Source organism: Bos javanicus, chromosome 2, assembly GCF_032452875.1.
Source record: "Bos javanicus breed banteng chromosome 2, ARS-OSU_banteng_1.0, whole genome shotgun sequence".
In the NCBI taxonomy this organism is placed as follows: domain Eukaryota; kingdom Metazoa; phylum Chordata; class Mammalia; order Artiodactyla; family Bovidae; genus Bos; species Bos javanicus.
Genome location: NC_083869.1, coordinates 82,239,140 through 82,255,802, shown reverse-complemented (window position 1 = coordinate 82,255,802; position 16,663 = coordinate 82,239,140).

Genomic DNA, 16,663 nt, shown 5'->3' with positions numbered 1-16,663 from the left:
AGTGGTCTCAGAGAGCCCCCACGCTCCATTCAGTCATCCTGAAGGAAAAACAGAGAAGAAAAGGAGAGAAAGGGAAGCAAGAACGATACGGGGAGACCAAGCCTGATGAGCAAGGCCCGTAGCTTTATTTTCAAAGGGAGCTTATATACCTTAAGTTGTGCATAGAGGATAATAGGGGGTGTAAAGTCATGCAAAGTCGGCAGTCCTTGATCCTTATCGAGACCAGGCTTTCTTTTCTGCAAACTTATCGTATACAAATACTTTAGGTGATTTACATCATCTTCTGGCCAGAAGGTCTATTAACATTTTATGACTCTTTGTTCTGATAAAGGTTAGTTAACCAGAAAACTTATTTTTTCTAAGAGTAATTATTTTAAAGTTTGGCGCCATCAAAGTGTTAGATAAAGTTGCATTCCTATAGGGCAAAGGTGCAGTGGGCTCACAACAAGGAAATAATTTATTACGTTAAGGGTCTAAGTTGTTAACACCAAGGCCACTACTTATTTTTTCTATATACCAACTATATTAATTAATATATTCCCAAGGATGCAATACAGGAGATGTGGAAACTTGGCAGCAAGCATTGGCTCAACAATGAAATCCTCCACCAGTTTTTTTTTTTTCCTAATTCCCTGAGAGGCCCTATACTATTTGAAAATCTTAAGCTTCCCGTGCCTCTCAAGGTTGGGAGGCTGTAAACAATTGTATGCGTAGCTGTAGGAGTCCAGGTAAACCTGTCAGGCAGGTTAGAGAGCCATCTGAGGGGTTTGGATTGAAACACTCCTATTATGCCCGGGAGGCTAATTAACTAGAGCTTTAAGTTTATTTTCTTCAAAGAAAGGTGGTCAGGGATAGCCCCCGTTAATGTCAGAGGAGTTGGTGAAAGTTGTAAAATAGTAAAACAGACAGATTCTGGTTTTGGGGTAGATGCTCAAGCAGATCCAGGGGGCCCCTCGAGTCCTGACTCACCTTTGCATATCAGGCCTCTCCGCATGACATTTGTCATGGATGGGAACTCCCATGCTGGCTCCCGGCATCAGATCTATTCCCCAATGGCTCACTAGAAGTCAACACTGTTGTTCATACTCCTCCATGCTTCTCTCAACTCCAACACTGGACACTTTTCATTTTCTGCTGGTAATTCCTTCTCTCCAAGCAACACTGTTATTTTCCTATAGACAATTTACATATGTGACTAAAGAAAAGAATAATTGGAGGAGGGCAAGAATTAACTTTATATAATAGATATAGCTAACTTGTAACTTACATAACCATTATGGACACAAAACTAACCCTTAGAAAAATCTTTGCAAGTTTCAAAGGCATACCTTATGAAAGATGCTAAGTAAAACAATTTCAGTGAAACCAGGGGAAAAGTCTGTCCAACATGAGTTGAAATCAATAATTGAATTTCAGGAAGGGGAGGAAAGGAATATATTTTATTATTTTAAGGATTTTTTTTTTTTCTGTTAAGGGGAATAGGAATGAATAGCAGCCTATCATAGACTGATAATAATATTTAAACAATTTATTAACTTGATTTATTCTGTCTCTGATAAATGGAAATTTGACAAAGGGGAAAAGTTAATGCTTTTCTTTTGTTTGTTTGTTTTAACCACCATAATCTCAGTGCCCAGTATAGCAAATGCATGATACCACATAAGTGACTGAAAAATATTTGTTAAATGAGTGAATAAATCAATCATTTAGGATACCACCACAGCAATTACAATGTCGTTTGATCCATAAAGCACTGCTGCTGCTGCTAAGTCGGTTCAGTCATGTCCGACTCTGTGCGACCCCAGAGATGACAGCCCACCAGGCTCCCCCATCCCTGGGATTCTCCAGGCAAGAACACTGGAGTGGGTTGTCATTTCCTTCTCCAATCATGAAAGTGAAAAGTGAAAGTGAAGTCGCTCAGTCGTGTCCGACTCTTAGTGACCCCGTGGACTGCAGCCTACCAGGCTCCTCCATCCATGGGATTTTCCAGGCAAGAGTACTGGAGTACTAGCCAGACACACAATAACACAGTATTCTGCAGTGAAAAAATATATATCTTTGTATATCCATATTTACTTTCCAATCAAAATATTGAATTTGCATGCATTTTGTTTCTGCTAAAAAAATTTAATAATTCTTTATGAAGAGATGTTTCTGTGCAGAAATTCCCACCTAATAATTATGTTATATATTGCAAAAAGAATTGAAAAATGCTTATATTTGAAGGTCTGAGTATAATATTTACTTTGGCTTTGGTTATTTTTTTTTTTTTCTTCCCTCCAATTTAAGCTTTACCAATAAAAGGAAAAGGTCAACATAACCAAAATAATATTTTATTTTAGAAGTTTTCTACATTTAGGGCTCAACCTTAATCTCATTTACTGCTCTACTGGGGTTTTCTTTTGGCAAGGCAGAACGTGCTACTGATATTAGAAATTGTGCACTAATATAATAAATGATTTTTTTTAGAAAAACAAAAAGTGAAATTATACTGAAAATTAGAAGCCAAGGAATTTTATCAAACAAAATATTCTTGGTTTCTGTACTAGACCATATTTATGAAACTCTTTAAAAACTCAAAAAAAAATAAATAAAAATAACCAACTTTGTTTATGTTCAGTACCCTCAGTACTCTGAACTGAAAACTACTATCCCACTTCTAATAAAATTGGCTTACTGATATTTCTCATAGCCTAGTCTTGCTGCCACATGTAAATTATCATCTATACAATTGACTTGGAAACAAAAATAATAATAAATTTTCTTAAAATATTATGTTTATCTGTTGCTATTATTGGTGAACAACTGTAACAAGTGTGAAATCTGGGAAAATTGATATCTGAGCATTTTCAAGGTTCAACATGTTTTACCTTCCTATTTTAATAATTTTTACTTTCTTTTTTTCACTCTTCTTTTTTACTTGAGTTGTCTAGATGCATGTACATTATTTTTTAACACTTCATTAAATATGTAGTACACACCAAGCATAGAGGAAAGCAAAGTGACACCACAGTGGTAGCTGGACTAGTGCTGAGCATGACATTAGGAATACTCAGAGAGAGCTCATCTACTCCCATCAAGAGGATTTATATCTCTTGATTTTTTTTTCTTTTTTTTAAAGATGTGTGTCTAAAAGAACTATTTAGATTGTAATCGGCTGCTCATGTTCTCAAATAAGAGTTATTTTTGTTAGTAGCTTCATCACTAATGAGTTCATGGAAAGGCATGAGTGAGGCAAGATAACATTGTCTTCAAAAAAGTTGTGAGTGTAGCAGTTGAACTGTTTTAATATAGTAACAAGTTTTTCATGTTTTGTTGTTGTTTGATGTACATGTGTGTGTGCGCGCTCAGTCATGTCGGAATGTGTGTGTGCGCGCTCAGTCATGTCGGACCGTTTGTGACCCAATGGACTATAGCCTGTCAGGATCCTCTGTCCATGGGATTTTTTTTTTTTTTCAGAGGGAATACTGGAGTGGGTTACCATTCCCTTCTCCAGGGGATCTTCTTGACCCAGGGATCAAACCCACGTCTCTTTCATCTCCTGCATTGGAAGCTGTGCTCTTTACCATTAGCACCACCTGGTAAGCCCTCTCATTGTCTAGTAGGTACAGCCAATACCTCAAAACTTCCTTCACTTTACTTTTCCTCTTTTTGTATTATATTTTTTAGATATGATTCTTGTTCATAAGGGCTTCCCAGGTGGCTCAGTGGCAAAGAATCTGCCTGTAATACAGGAAATTGAGGTTCAATCCCTGGGTCAAGAAGATCCCCTGGAGATCAGGGAATGGCAATCCACTTCAGTATTCTTACCTAGGAAACCCCATGCACAGAGGAACCTGGCAGGCTATAATAGTCCATACAGTCACAAGAGTTGGACATGACTTAGTGACTAAACCAACACCACCACTTGTTAATAAATATGGCCTAGATTTATTTTCTATTTCTTTTTAATTCAGTTTGGTAATTTTTGTATTTTAGTTGAAGAGGTTAGTCCATTTACAATTTGTGATCAGAGAACTGTTCGACATTGTTCCCAAAGTTTTATTTAGTGTTTCCTACTTGATCTGTCTAATCTGCAGTTTGACCATTATGTTTTAAATTTGCAATTTTAAATATATACATAGCTTCTTTTTCATTAAAAAATTCTATGTGATTCTATTGCCCACTGAGTCTTCAAGAAGTGAATATTACTGAGATAAACTTTAATTATTTCAGATGTTAATTAGGTATCATCATCTGTGAGAGAAAGGGAGAGAACCAGGCAAAGGACGAACTGGGCAGAGGAAGAAATGGAACTATGATACAGGTCTCCCAAAGATTCAGCCAACCTCGTTGGGAACTTTGGATCTGGTGTGACCTGAAGGAGAAACCTAAAAGAAGGTGGAATGTTGAGACCTTACACCCTTATCTTGCTGAGTTGGCAACTGCAATTTAAATGTGGAAGGCTGTAACTGGTGGGCTGCTGTCTATGGGGTCGCACAGAGTCAGACACGACTGAACCGACTTAGCAGCAGCAGCAGCAATAGTAACTTCAGGGGAAGAGACTTCCTGCAGTTAACCAGACCCTAGTTCAAGGCTGTCTGTGAATTAATCTCCCACTGCTGGCCCCTTTCTTCCAAGAGGATTTCATCTCTGTGTGCTTGTTCCTTTGTTATGCAGTTTTAAAATTTTGAAAATCATATTCTATGTCTAAATATTTCAGTTTCATAGTTTTGATTCTGTAATTTATATTTTCCCTTGTAAATTTAAGAATTATTTTCATTATTAATTCATATCTTTTGAAAATTTACCAAAGATAATTTTTTGAAGACCAGCTCTCAAGTATAATTATCCATAAAGGGTGTTCACTTTTTCCAAGGCCTTGAAGTTAAAACCAATTTCAGTTCTGTTCAGTCGCTCAGTCGTGTCTGACTCTTTGAGACCCCATGAATCGCAGCACCCCAGGCCTCCCTGTCCATCACCAACTCCCAGAGTTCACTCAGACTCATGTCCATTGAGTCAGTGATGCCATCCAGCCATCTCATCCTCTGTCGTCCCCTTCTCCTCCTGCCCCCAATCCCTCCCAGCATCAGAGTCTTTTCCAGAGAGTCAACTGTTCGCATGAGGTGGCCTAAGTACTGGAGTTTCAGCTTCAGCATCATTCCTTCCAAAGAAATCCAGGGCTGATCTCCTTCACAATGGACTGGTTGGATCTCCTTGCAGTCCAAGGGACTCTCAAGAGTCTTCTCCAACACCAAGTTCAAAAGCATCAATTCTTCGGTGCTCAGCTTTCTTCACAGTCCAACTCTCACATCCATACATGACCACTGGAAAAACCATAGCCTTGACTAGACGGACCTTTGTGGGCAAAGTAATGTCTCTGCTTTTCAATATGCTATCTAGGTTGGTCATAACTTTCCTTCCAAGGAGTAAGCGTCTTTTAATTTCATGGCTGCAGTCACCATCTGCAGTGATTTTGGAGCTCCCAAAAATAAAGTCTGACGCTGTTTCCACTGTTTCCCCATCTATTTCCCATGAAGTGATGGGACTGGTTTAGGACTACTTAATTTTGTTCCTAGGGTCTTTTGTGGGGAAAATGTGGCCATAGGGTCAACAACCCAAAATATTTGAGTGTGATTTGGAAATTCTCAGAGAAGATTTTTGAACTTTTGACTTTCTAGCTTCACCCGGAAAAAGAAGACCCAGTCTAGTATCTATTTCCACAGTTCTTATGAGGCAGCTATTTTTTCATTCACACCTATAGAGTTTTTGCACTTTTTGGGTGCTGATATCCAACTATGCTCATCACACATCTCAGGCCTAGACTTTGTCTATTATAAAATATTTCTTTTATTATCTGTATCATACATACTAAGCCCGGCTTTGTATAATGTTCTTGTATTTCACAACTGCATACAGCATTCTCCTTTAATATAGTATTACAAATCTTATGAAGCATTCACTGAAGAATTTAAAATATTTGTATACCAGAACAGAGAGAATGTTTACATACAATACAAGTTCAAGAGTAAAAATACCAATATGCCTCATCTGTGCCAATTTGTGCCTTAATAGAGAAAATTATGATAAAAATTAACATCTCTAGGATGGATTTAGCTTTAGAATCCCACTGTTTCAGAGTCTTTGTTCCTTCAGAGGATGGTCTGAGTTCCAGAAAAATTAACTTTAAAAATTAAATATCTTAATTTAATTTAAATTTATTTATTTTAATTGGAGGCTAATTACTTTACAATATTGTATTGATTTTATAAAAAAAAATTAAATATCTTGACCTCAAATTTCCACAGGATAGTTGACATTTTTATTTTATACTATTTTATTTATTTTATAACAGTGAGGGTATTGTAAAGTAAGAGTTTAAAATCCTGCCTTAGTCAATTGTGGGCTGTGTGAACTATTCAACTGGCTTACCTTTCTAAGCCTCAGTTTCCTCATCTTAAAAAAACTGCCTATCATCTATTAGTGTTCAGCTTCAAAAAATGGTAGGAGAATCAGGTATGTAAAAAATTTATGAAGGAAGGTATGTACAACTGTAGCAGGAAAACAAATTATGAGACAATCACAGCCATAGGTTTAGTAAATCACATCAAGTTTTCACTCACTTACATGTCTTTTGAGGAAGACAAAGCTTTTGTAAGATACAGATTTCAATCTTCCTTTAGGTTTCTTCCTTTGAGAAAATTTATGTTCCTTAGAATGCTATCAGAATTTTAAACATTTGCAATAACTGTCATATTTATGTCACAGGTACACATAAATAATTTATCCTATTTGTTCTTAATCATGTGATAGGGAGTAGTTAAATTATAGTTATTAACAGTTAATTAATCCATTAGAATGTATTGTTCACCATTTTATTAACTTTTTTGTCTTATATTTTGATGTTTATATCCTTATTTTTATAGTTCTCAGTTTGGGTTTATTTAGCAGGAAAGTAACATAAATAAATCATACAAGTTGTATTATTCTCATAAATAATAATACATATGTAAGTTAGAAGTTAATTATTAATCTATCATACACATAACTGACAGGTATCTACAAATATCAAAGATAACAAACTGATGGTTAGAGAATAATCTAATCTCTAATTTCCCTTTAAAATAACAGTAACATATTATGCCTAAATTTTGCATTAATAAATTCACACCTGCATATGTCCTGAGATGGAAATTATCTTTTCAATAGCAATATCATTTTATTGCCATTGTATTAGGAACAAAACAAAGACAGTTTAGAAAGCTTTGCTTATTCTTTTTTTTAATTTAATTTTATTTAACTTTACAATATTGTATTGGTTTTGCCATATATCAAAATGAATCTGTCACAGGTATACATGTGCTCCGCATCCTGAACCCTCCTCCCTCCTCCCTCCCCATACCATCCCTCTGGGTCGTCCCAGTGCACCAGCCCCAAGCATCCAGTACTAGCACTAATCAATGAATATAGTAAAGTTGCAGGATATAAAATCAACACACAGAAATCCCTTGCATTCCTATACACTAATAATGAGAAAATAGAAAGAGAAATTAAGGAAACAATTCCATTCACCATTGCAATGAAAAGAATAAAATACTTAGGAATATATCTACCTAAAGAAACTAAAGACCTATATATAGAAAACTATAAAACACTGGTGAAAGAAATCAAAGAGGACACTAATAGATGGAGAAATATACCATGTTCATGGATTGGAAGAATCAATATCGGGAAAATGAGTATACTACCCAAAGCAATTTATATATTCAATGCAATCCCTATCAAGCTACCAACGGTATTCTTCACAGAGCTAGAACAAATAATTTCACAATTTGTATGATTATTCTTTGAAAATCTCTCTTGCTGCTGCTGTCACTTCAGTCGTGTCCGACCCTGTGTGACCCCATAGATGGCAGCCCACCAGGCTCCCCCGTCCCTGGGATTCTCCACGCAAGAACACTGGAGTGGGTTGCCATTTCCTTCTCCAAAATCTCTCTTACACACATGCAAAAACAAATCTTAATAAAATATCCCATTTTGGTGACTTATTATAATGTGATTAAAATAAAGAATGCCTTTTGTTTAAACACTAGAGATCTTATTTATTTATAAGTAAGAAAACAATGGTTCCTTGTTTTACAATCACCTGAATTATATATACCACAGAAATAAATAAGCCTTTAACTTTAATAAATATAAGTATGCTAGACATTATATACTGGCTTCTCAGGTGGTGCCAGTGGTAAGGAATATGCTTTCCAATACAAGAGACATAAGAGACATGGGTTTGATCTCTGGGTCTGGAAGATACCATGGAGGAGGAAATGGCAACCCACTCCAGTATTCTCACCTGGGAAATCCCATGGACAGAGGAGCCTGGAGGACTACAGTCCTTGGGGTCGCAAAGAGTCAGACCTGGCTGAGCACAGCACAATAGACATTATATATTTAAAACAGAAGTGGAATGGACACCTACACTTTTCTAGAAATCCCCCCAATTCAGTAAAACTAATCCTCCAAAACTTTATTTAAAAAAAAAAAAAAACTTATAAAAAAGAAGATTTCCAGGAGGAAAATAAAAACAATAAGGGTTTCTCATCTGCATTATTGAATTCCTTTTTTACTACTCTGCTTTAGAATAAAATAAAGGTATCTTCATTATATCATACAGCATTATAATAATTCTGGCATTCAGGACTTCCCAATGCAATTTTTTGTTATGGATATCAAAAGACTGAAATTAGAACTGTTTAGGCTTTTTAAAAGATTTATATGGAAGATTAGATGCCAATTGAGGGGCATTTCATGAAATATTCACAAAATTTTCTAAAAATAAGAAAGCTGTAGTATATTAGTTTGGATCCTTTGATACAACAAGTGTGTTCACTTGAAGAATCACTCACATCCAACCTCCACTCCTCCTCTTATCCATCTATACACTGCCTTAAGATTTAAAAACCCTAAAATGAAATGGGATGTGATAGGGTTTTTGTCTACCTCGATACTTAGACCTACCCTGCTGTCAAAAGATGGGAAGGAGGACTGATGAGAAGGCTAGGAAATCTCATCCTTCTTCCAATTCAGAGTCTCTAGTTACTCTGGGGTGGGAGTGGAATAAGAACAGATGGTTCCAGCTTAATTGGTGCTGTAATAGTCTATCAACTGCTGCTGATCTGAACATCAGCTAGTCGTCCATGCCTGTTTCATAGTACCATCAAAATGTCAACTGTCTCAAGGATGTGTCTTCTTCAGTCTTCAGAGGACTATCATTGTACTGTATCTCAGTTTGAGAGAGTACAAATCCTATGTTTTTCACTCAGTAGTTCTCTTTCAGTAAACTTTTGCTGCTAAAGGCCCCGTTTGGCAGATGTTTCTCTAGATTGAGAATGACAGGTGTACTCTAGTATAGCTGTCTTACATTTGGTTCTCTTTTAATCCTTGGGAAACTAACTTGTTACTCTAAACAGCAGGAGTTCAGGCTGTTTACCTGCCACCCTATGTCTATTCTTGTCATGTTTCCTCAGTTCTCTGTCCTTTGCCCAGGTAAGCACACGGAGATCAACAGATTTGCTTTCTAGAAACTGTCTAACTAGAGAAATGTGAAATGCTCCAGACTGATACTCAGAGCCTTATTCACCTAGATTTGAGTGGAGGGAACAGAAGTGCCACCTTGTCTGTCATGCGGAAAATTCACAGCCTAACAATCCAACTTCATGATAGTTAGACAAATAACACACACAAATAAAGAGAGAGGGAGATTTCAGTTGGTAAGTCTTCTGTGGCATATATTTAGCTTTACATTTGATCTGATCAATTACAGATATTCTACCACAAGAATGTAAATAATGCTTTCTTGATTCTTATGAGTTTCCCACATAGGACCAAAAAAGACTTAACACTCAATCTATCACTATGAAATTGACTAAACACATTCTCACTCATAGTGTTTACCCCACAACAAGATCATTTTAAATCTCCCCTCTGTCATAGATCAAGAAGCAGGAAAAATCAACAGAAATTTATTGTTGTTCAGTATCCTCCTCCAAAGAAGCATTCTTATTATTTTTGCTACCCTTAGTATATAAATTTATATTTAAAGCATTTTATAGATAAAGGAAGATAAAATTAGTGAAGTTAAATAAATGTGGCTTAGGTTAAAAAAAAAAAGCATGTTATTAGCAGAGCAAAAAGTAGTAAGCTACTAGCTTTATGGCTTTATTCATTTGACAAATATGCCATTATAAATGATATTCTACTAAACTGAAATTTTACTCACTGTAGAATTTTGATGAAGTTTAACTTTATAATATCTATAAATTCCATTTTAAATTTTAAGAAAAACGTATACCTTATGTGAACTGATTAAGAATGAGCAGTAAAAACATAATATTTTCATAAATCCAATTTTCAAGTCTATCAGTAAAATATTTCACATCAGATTTCACATACTGTCTTTGACATTATAAGATGGAATAAGACTGCTTTCCTATATCTTATGCTTTACTATAAAATAGGCAACTTAATTTTCTAGATCTATAAGAGGAGGAAAGCCATTATAGTAAGGGTAATTAGATGTTTCAAATCTGGAGAACAGCCTTCATAAATCTTCCTGTTTGGTACAAAGAACAGTTGGTTCCATACCAGCTTCTGTCATGTCTACTTTTGTATAAGGAAATATATTTCATAAATAATTTCTGAACTTGTAAAAAGAATGATAAAGCTATCTTTAGAATATTCTGAGAAAGATTTATTGTCTTAGATCATGATGAAGAGAATAAGAACAGATATTATACTCAAATGTAAGTCTACTACTTACTATATTATATTGATAAGTGAATTAATCTGATGCTTCTTAAAATATGGGCCAAGATCACCTATATTGGAATAGTCTGTGATATATGTTAAGATTCAGATTCTTCTCTGTGTTCCACAACAGGCCTGCAGGGTCTCAATTTCTGGGGATGAGTTATCTGAAATAATCTGCATGTCTGAAAGCATTCAGGTGATCTTTATGTCCTCATTTTAGATTCAGGAATGAAGCCCACTTACAGATTCTTAATGAGAACAAAATAATGTCAGTAAAGTGATTAGTAGGGAACAGATCCACAATAATATAAACATCATTTATTTACTATTTTCTCCTTGATGAATACTGTGTTGTACATGCATATGTGTGTGTGTGTGTGTGTGTGTGTGCTTGTGTGCATGTGTGTGCTCAGTCATGTCTGACTCTTTGTGACCCCATCAACTGTACCCACCAGACTGACTGTCCATGGAATTTTCCAGGTAAGAGTACTTGAGTGGGTTGCCATTTCCTTTTCTAGGGGATCTTCCTGACCCAAGGATGGAACCCGGGCCTCCTGAATCTCCTGCATTGACAGGTAGATTCTTTACCACTGTACCTCCTGGGAAACAAGTCATTCAGTATCTTTGGACCACTTCTCAGCTCAATTATCTGATTTCATAGACAATGTTTTCCACATATAACCATGTCAGTGTAAGTCTAGAGGGCAGAAATGAATATGAGATAATTGCACTCATTCTTCCTAATTCACAAGAGAATAGTTCAATTACTTTATTAGACAAAAATTTTGATGACACATGGCAAAAAAAAAATGACAACAGTGTAGAAACAACAGCCAGTAGTTTAAATTCTACTGCTATTGGTAGGCCCAAACAAGCAATTCCCATAGGATCAGATTATAATTCAGGTGAAAATAACCAATCACATTGGATTGGGAAGAGAGGTTGGCAAGTTAGAAGGAAGGAGTATGATGTGTACTTCTTCTAACTTGTTTTTCCAAGTTCTACTTTGGAGGGGGATTATAAGATCATGTTCAGCCTTGTCTGTTAATTCCTTTTCAGTTACAAATTTTCTAACCATACCTTATTACTTCTAGGATCTCCAATATGCCCACAAACAAACTGGTTTGATTTTGCCTAACTGATCCTTTTGCATCAGATAAAATCTGCTATTTGTGAACCTGGGAAAATTCCATTTATTCCTCAATATATTTTAAGGATCTCTTACATAGAAAACCACCCCCATTATTTCCCAAATTTAGAACTGACCATGTCTTCCTGTTTGCCTGTATCTTTTATGCCTGCATTGTATTAACCATGGGTTTTATTTTCTGTATTCTGATGCTGTGACATCTGGGACCTTGCAGATTCTAGATGGGCTGCCCCTCCTAGGGTAAGCCAGTTCATACAGACAGCAAAAAACTTGCCCACAAACACACTTTTCAGATACAAATCAACTAATCCAGAGGCTCTTGCAATCTTGGTCACTCTTTTTTTTTTGCCCTAATTTCCTCAAGGCCAGCTATTAGACAAGTAAGTGGTGGTTTAGTCACTAAACTGTGTCTGACTCTTGTGACCCTATGAACTTCAGCCTACCAGGCTCCTCTTTCCATGGGAATTCCCAGGCAAGAATACTGGAGTGAGTTTGCCATTACCTTCTCCAGGGGATAGTCTCAAGGAATTGAATCCACATCTCCTTCATCACAGGCGGATTCTTTACCATAGAACCATCAGAGAAGCCCTATCAGACAATTAGAGACAGCACCTAACCCCCATAGCCTGCTGAAACCATTCAACTGAGCCAAACCTCAGCTTCTCTGGCTGCTGTTCTACTGGAAGAAGCCGCAATAAAGGTTTTTGTCCACAATTCTCCCTTTTCCTTCTGCCTCCTGACTCAACTTTGGGCTTTCCCGTCGCCCATCGTCTTGAAACTGAATAATAAACTTTCAATGAAAATAGTCTTCTGATCTGTGGGCCTTACTGTACCTCAAAATTTCTATTAATACATTGTATTTAAAACAGAAAATTTACAGAGTTGGCACTTCTCTTGCTGAATGAATCCAAAGCCAGTGCTTCAGGATTTCCCTAAAGTTTAATATATCCTCACTTAGATGGTCATTCTCAAAACCATATTTCTATCATTTGATCTCTAGAGACTTTGAGTAATGCTTGTTTACATTCTATTCTTTGATTATTCCCCTGAAAACTCTACTGTTTTGCTAATAAAAGGCTTCTCTTGAAACCAGTAGCAGCGCCTCATCTTCTGAGAGCTTATTAGAAATATAGAATAAGAGTCTCTGAATCAAAATTGACATTTTAACAGGATGCCAAGTGATCCATATGCACATTAAATTTTGGATTGCAATTCCTTTACTCTTGTCTTTTCAAAGACCCTGATGCTGGGAAAGATGGAAGACAGGGGGAGAAGGAGACGACAGAGTATGAGATGGTAGGATGGCGTCACCAACTCAATGGACAGGGGTTTGAGTAAGCTCCGGAAGTTGGTGCTGGACAGGGAAGCCTGGTGTGTTGCAGTCCATAGGGTCAAAAGTGTCAGACACGAATGAGCAAAAGAATTGAACTGAACTGAACTGAGGAAACCCTGACTTTCAAAGATTTCCTTTGGAAAACTCGACATTTTCCTCCACACAGACAAAATTATAAAGCCTTTTTACATTCTTATTGTGCTTTATTCTGCTTCTGGATAAATTGCATTGCTAGAGTCAGAATATCTTAAGTGTATATTCTGTCAATTTTATTATTTATTCTTGGAACTGTGAAGATCTAGAAAACTTATTTTATCTCTCCACAAGGCAATAATACAGCCATTGCAGCTGCAGAAACTTATTTATTTATTTGTTCAGTGATGAACTGTTACTTCTCTATAGAATAATCCATGATCTTGCTCTCTGATCATTCACAATCATGATTCAAATAGACATAATATCTCCAGCTCTATCTAAAAACACAGGCTGGTATTATTCCTGAGATATTGTGGAAAAGTCACACAAGCACTCAAAGGTTAGAGCTGTTCTATGTATCGGCAGTTCCAAACATTCTAGGCAGGATGCATTTAGAGATAACTGGCTTGTTAAAAGCAGAGATTAGAGAATTTTCCTTAAAGAGAAATATGCATGAGAAATGTACTTTTTTCTCCTAAGATTTTTATAATTATTTGGGGATATTTTGAGTGAGGTCTGATGCTGTAAAGAGCAATATTGCATAGAAACCTGGAATGTTATGTCCATGAATCAAGGCAAATTGGAAATAGTCAAAGAGGAGATGGCAAGAGTGAATGTCGACATTCTAGAAATCAGCAAACTAAAATGGATTGGAATGGGTGACTTTAACTCAGATGACCATTATATCTACTACTGTGGGCAGGAATCCCTCAGAAGAAATGGAGTAGCCATCATGGTCAACAAAAGAGTCTGAAATGTATTACTTGGATGCAATCTGAAAAACGACAGAATGATCTCTGTTCATTTCCAAGGCAAACCGTTCAATATCACAGTAATCCAAGTCCATGCCCAAATCAGTAATGCTGAAGAAGCTAAGGTTGAATACTTCAATGAAGACATACAAGACCTTTTAGAACTAACACCCCAAAGAGATGTCCTTTTCATTATAGGGGACTTGAATGCAAAAGTAGGAAGTCAAGAAACACCTGGAGCAAGAGGCAAATTTGGCTTTTGAATACAGAATGAAGCAGGGCAAAGGCTAATAGAGTTTTGCCAAGAGAAGACACTGGTCATAGCAAAAACCCTCTTCCAAAAACACAAGAGAAGATTCTACACATGGATATCACCAGATGGTCAACACCGAAATCAGACTGACTAAATACATTGTAGACAAAGACGGAGAAGCTCTATACAGTTAGCAAAAACAAGACTGGGAGCTGACTGCAGCTCAGATCATGAACTCCTTATTGCCAAATTCAGACTTCAATTGAGGAAAGTGGGGAAAACCACTAGACCATTCAGGTATGACCCAAATCAAATTCCTTATGATTATATAGTGGAAGTGAGAAATAGATTTAAAGGCCTAGATCTGATAGGTAGAGTGCCTGATGAACTATACACAGAGGTTCATGACATTGTACAGGAGACAGGATCAAGACCATACCCATGGAAAAGAAATGAAAAAAAGCAAAGTGGCTGTCTGAGGAGGCCTTACAAATAGCTGTGAAAAGAAGAGAAGTGAAAAGCAAAGGAGAAAAGGAAAGATAGAAGCATCTTAATACAGAGTTCCAAAGAATACCAAGAAGATATAACAAAGCCTTCCTCAGCAATCAATGCAAAGAAATAGAGGAAAACAACAGAATGGGAAAGACTAGAGATCGCTTCAAGAAAATTAGAGATACCAAGGTAATATTTCATGCAAAGATGGGCTCGATAAAGGGCAGAAAAGGTATGGACCTAATGGTAACAGAAGATATTAAGAAGAGGTGGCAAGAATACACAAAATAACTGTACAAAAAAGACCTTCATGATCAAGATAATCACGATGGTGTAATCAGTCACCTAGAGCCAGACATCCTGGAATGTGAAGTCAAGTAGGCCTTAGAAAGCATCACTACGAACAAAGCTAGTGAAGGTGATGGAATTCCAGTTGAGTTATTTCAAGTCCTAAAAGATAATGCTGTGAAAGTGCTGCTCTCAAAATGCCAGCAAATTTGGAAAACTCAGCAGTGGCCACAGGACTGGAAAAGGTCATTTTTCATCCTAATCCCAAAGAAAGATAATGCCAAAGAATGTTCAAACTACCACAAAATTGCACTCATCTCACACGCTAGTAAAGTAATGTTCAAAATTATCCAAGCCAGGCTTCAGAAATATGTGAACCGTGAACCTCCAGATGTTCAAGCTGGTTTTAGAAAAGGAAGAGGAACCAGAGATCAAATTGCCAACATCTGCTGGTCATAGAAAAAGCAAGAGAGTTCCAGGAAAACCTCTATTTCTGCTTTATTGACTATGCCAAAGCCTTTGACTGTGTGGATCACAATAAATTGTGGAAGATTCTGAAAGAGATGGGAATATCAGACCACCTGACCTGCTTCTTGAGAAACCTATATGCAGGTCAGGAAGCAACAGTTAGAACTGGACATGGAACAACAGACTGGTTCCAAATAGGAAACGGAGTACATCAAGGCTGTGTATTGTCACCCTGCTTATTTAACTTCTATGCAGAGTACATCATGAGACACCCTGGGCTGGAAGAAGCACAAGCTGGAATCAAGATTGCTCGGAGAAATATCAGTAACCTCAGATATGCAGATGACACCACCCTTATGGCAGAAAGTGAAGAGGAACTAAAAAGCCTCCTGATGAAAGTGTAAGAGGAGAGTGAAAAAGTTGGCTTAAAGCTCAACATTCAGAAAACAAAAATCATGGCATCTGGTCCCATCACTTCATGGGAAATGGATGGGGAAACAGTGGAAACAGTGTCAGACTTTATTTTTGGGGGCTCCAAAATCACTGCAGATGATGACGCAGCCATGAAATTAAAAGGTGCTTACCTCTTGGAAGGAAAGTTATGACCAACTTAGATAGCATATTGAAAAGCAGAGACATTACTTTGCCAACAAAGGTCCATCTAGTCAAGGCTGTGGTTTTTCCAGTGGTCATGCATGGATGTGAAAGTTGGACTGTGAAGAAAGCTGAGCACTGAAGAGTTGATGATTATGAAGTGTGATGTTGGCGAAGACCCTTGAGAGTCCCTTGGACTGCAAGGAGATCCAACCAGTCCATTCTAAAGGTGATCAGTTCTGGGTGTTCTTTGGAAGGACTGATGCTAACTGCAGATGATGACAGCAGCCATAAAATTAAAAGAAGCTTGCTCCTTGGAAGGAAAGTTATGACAAACCTAGACAGTATATTAA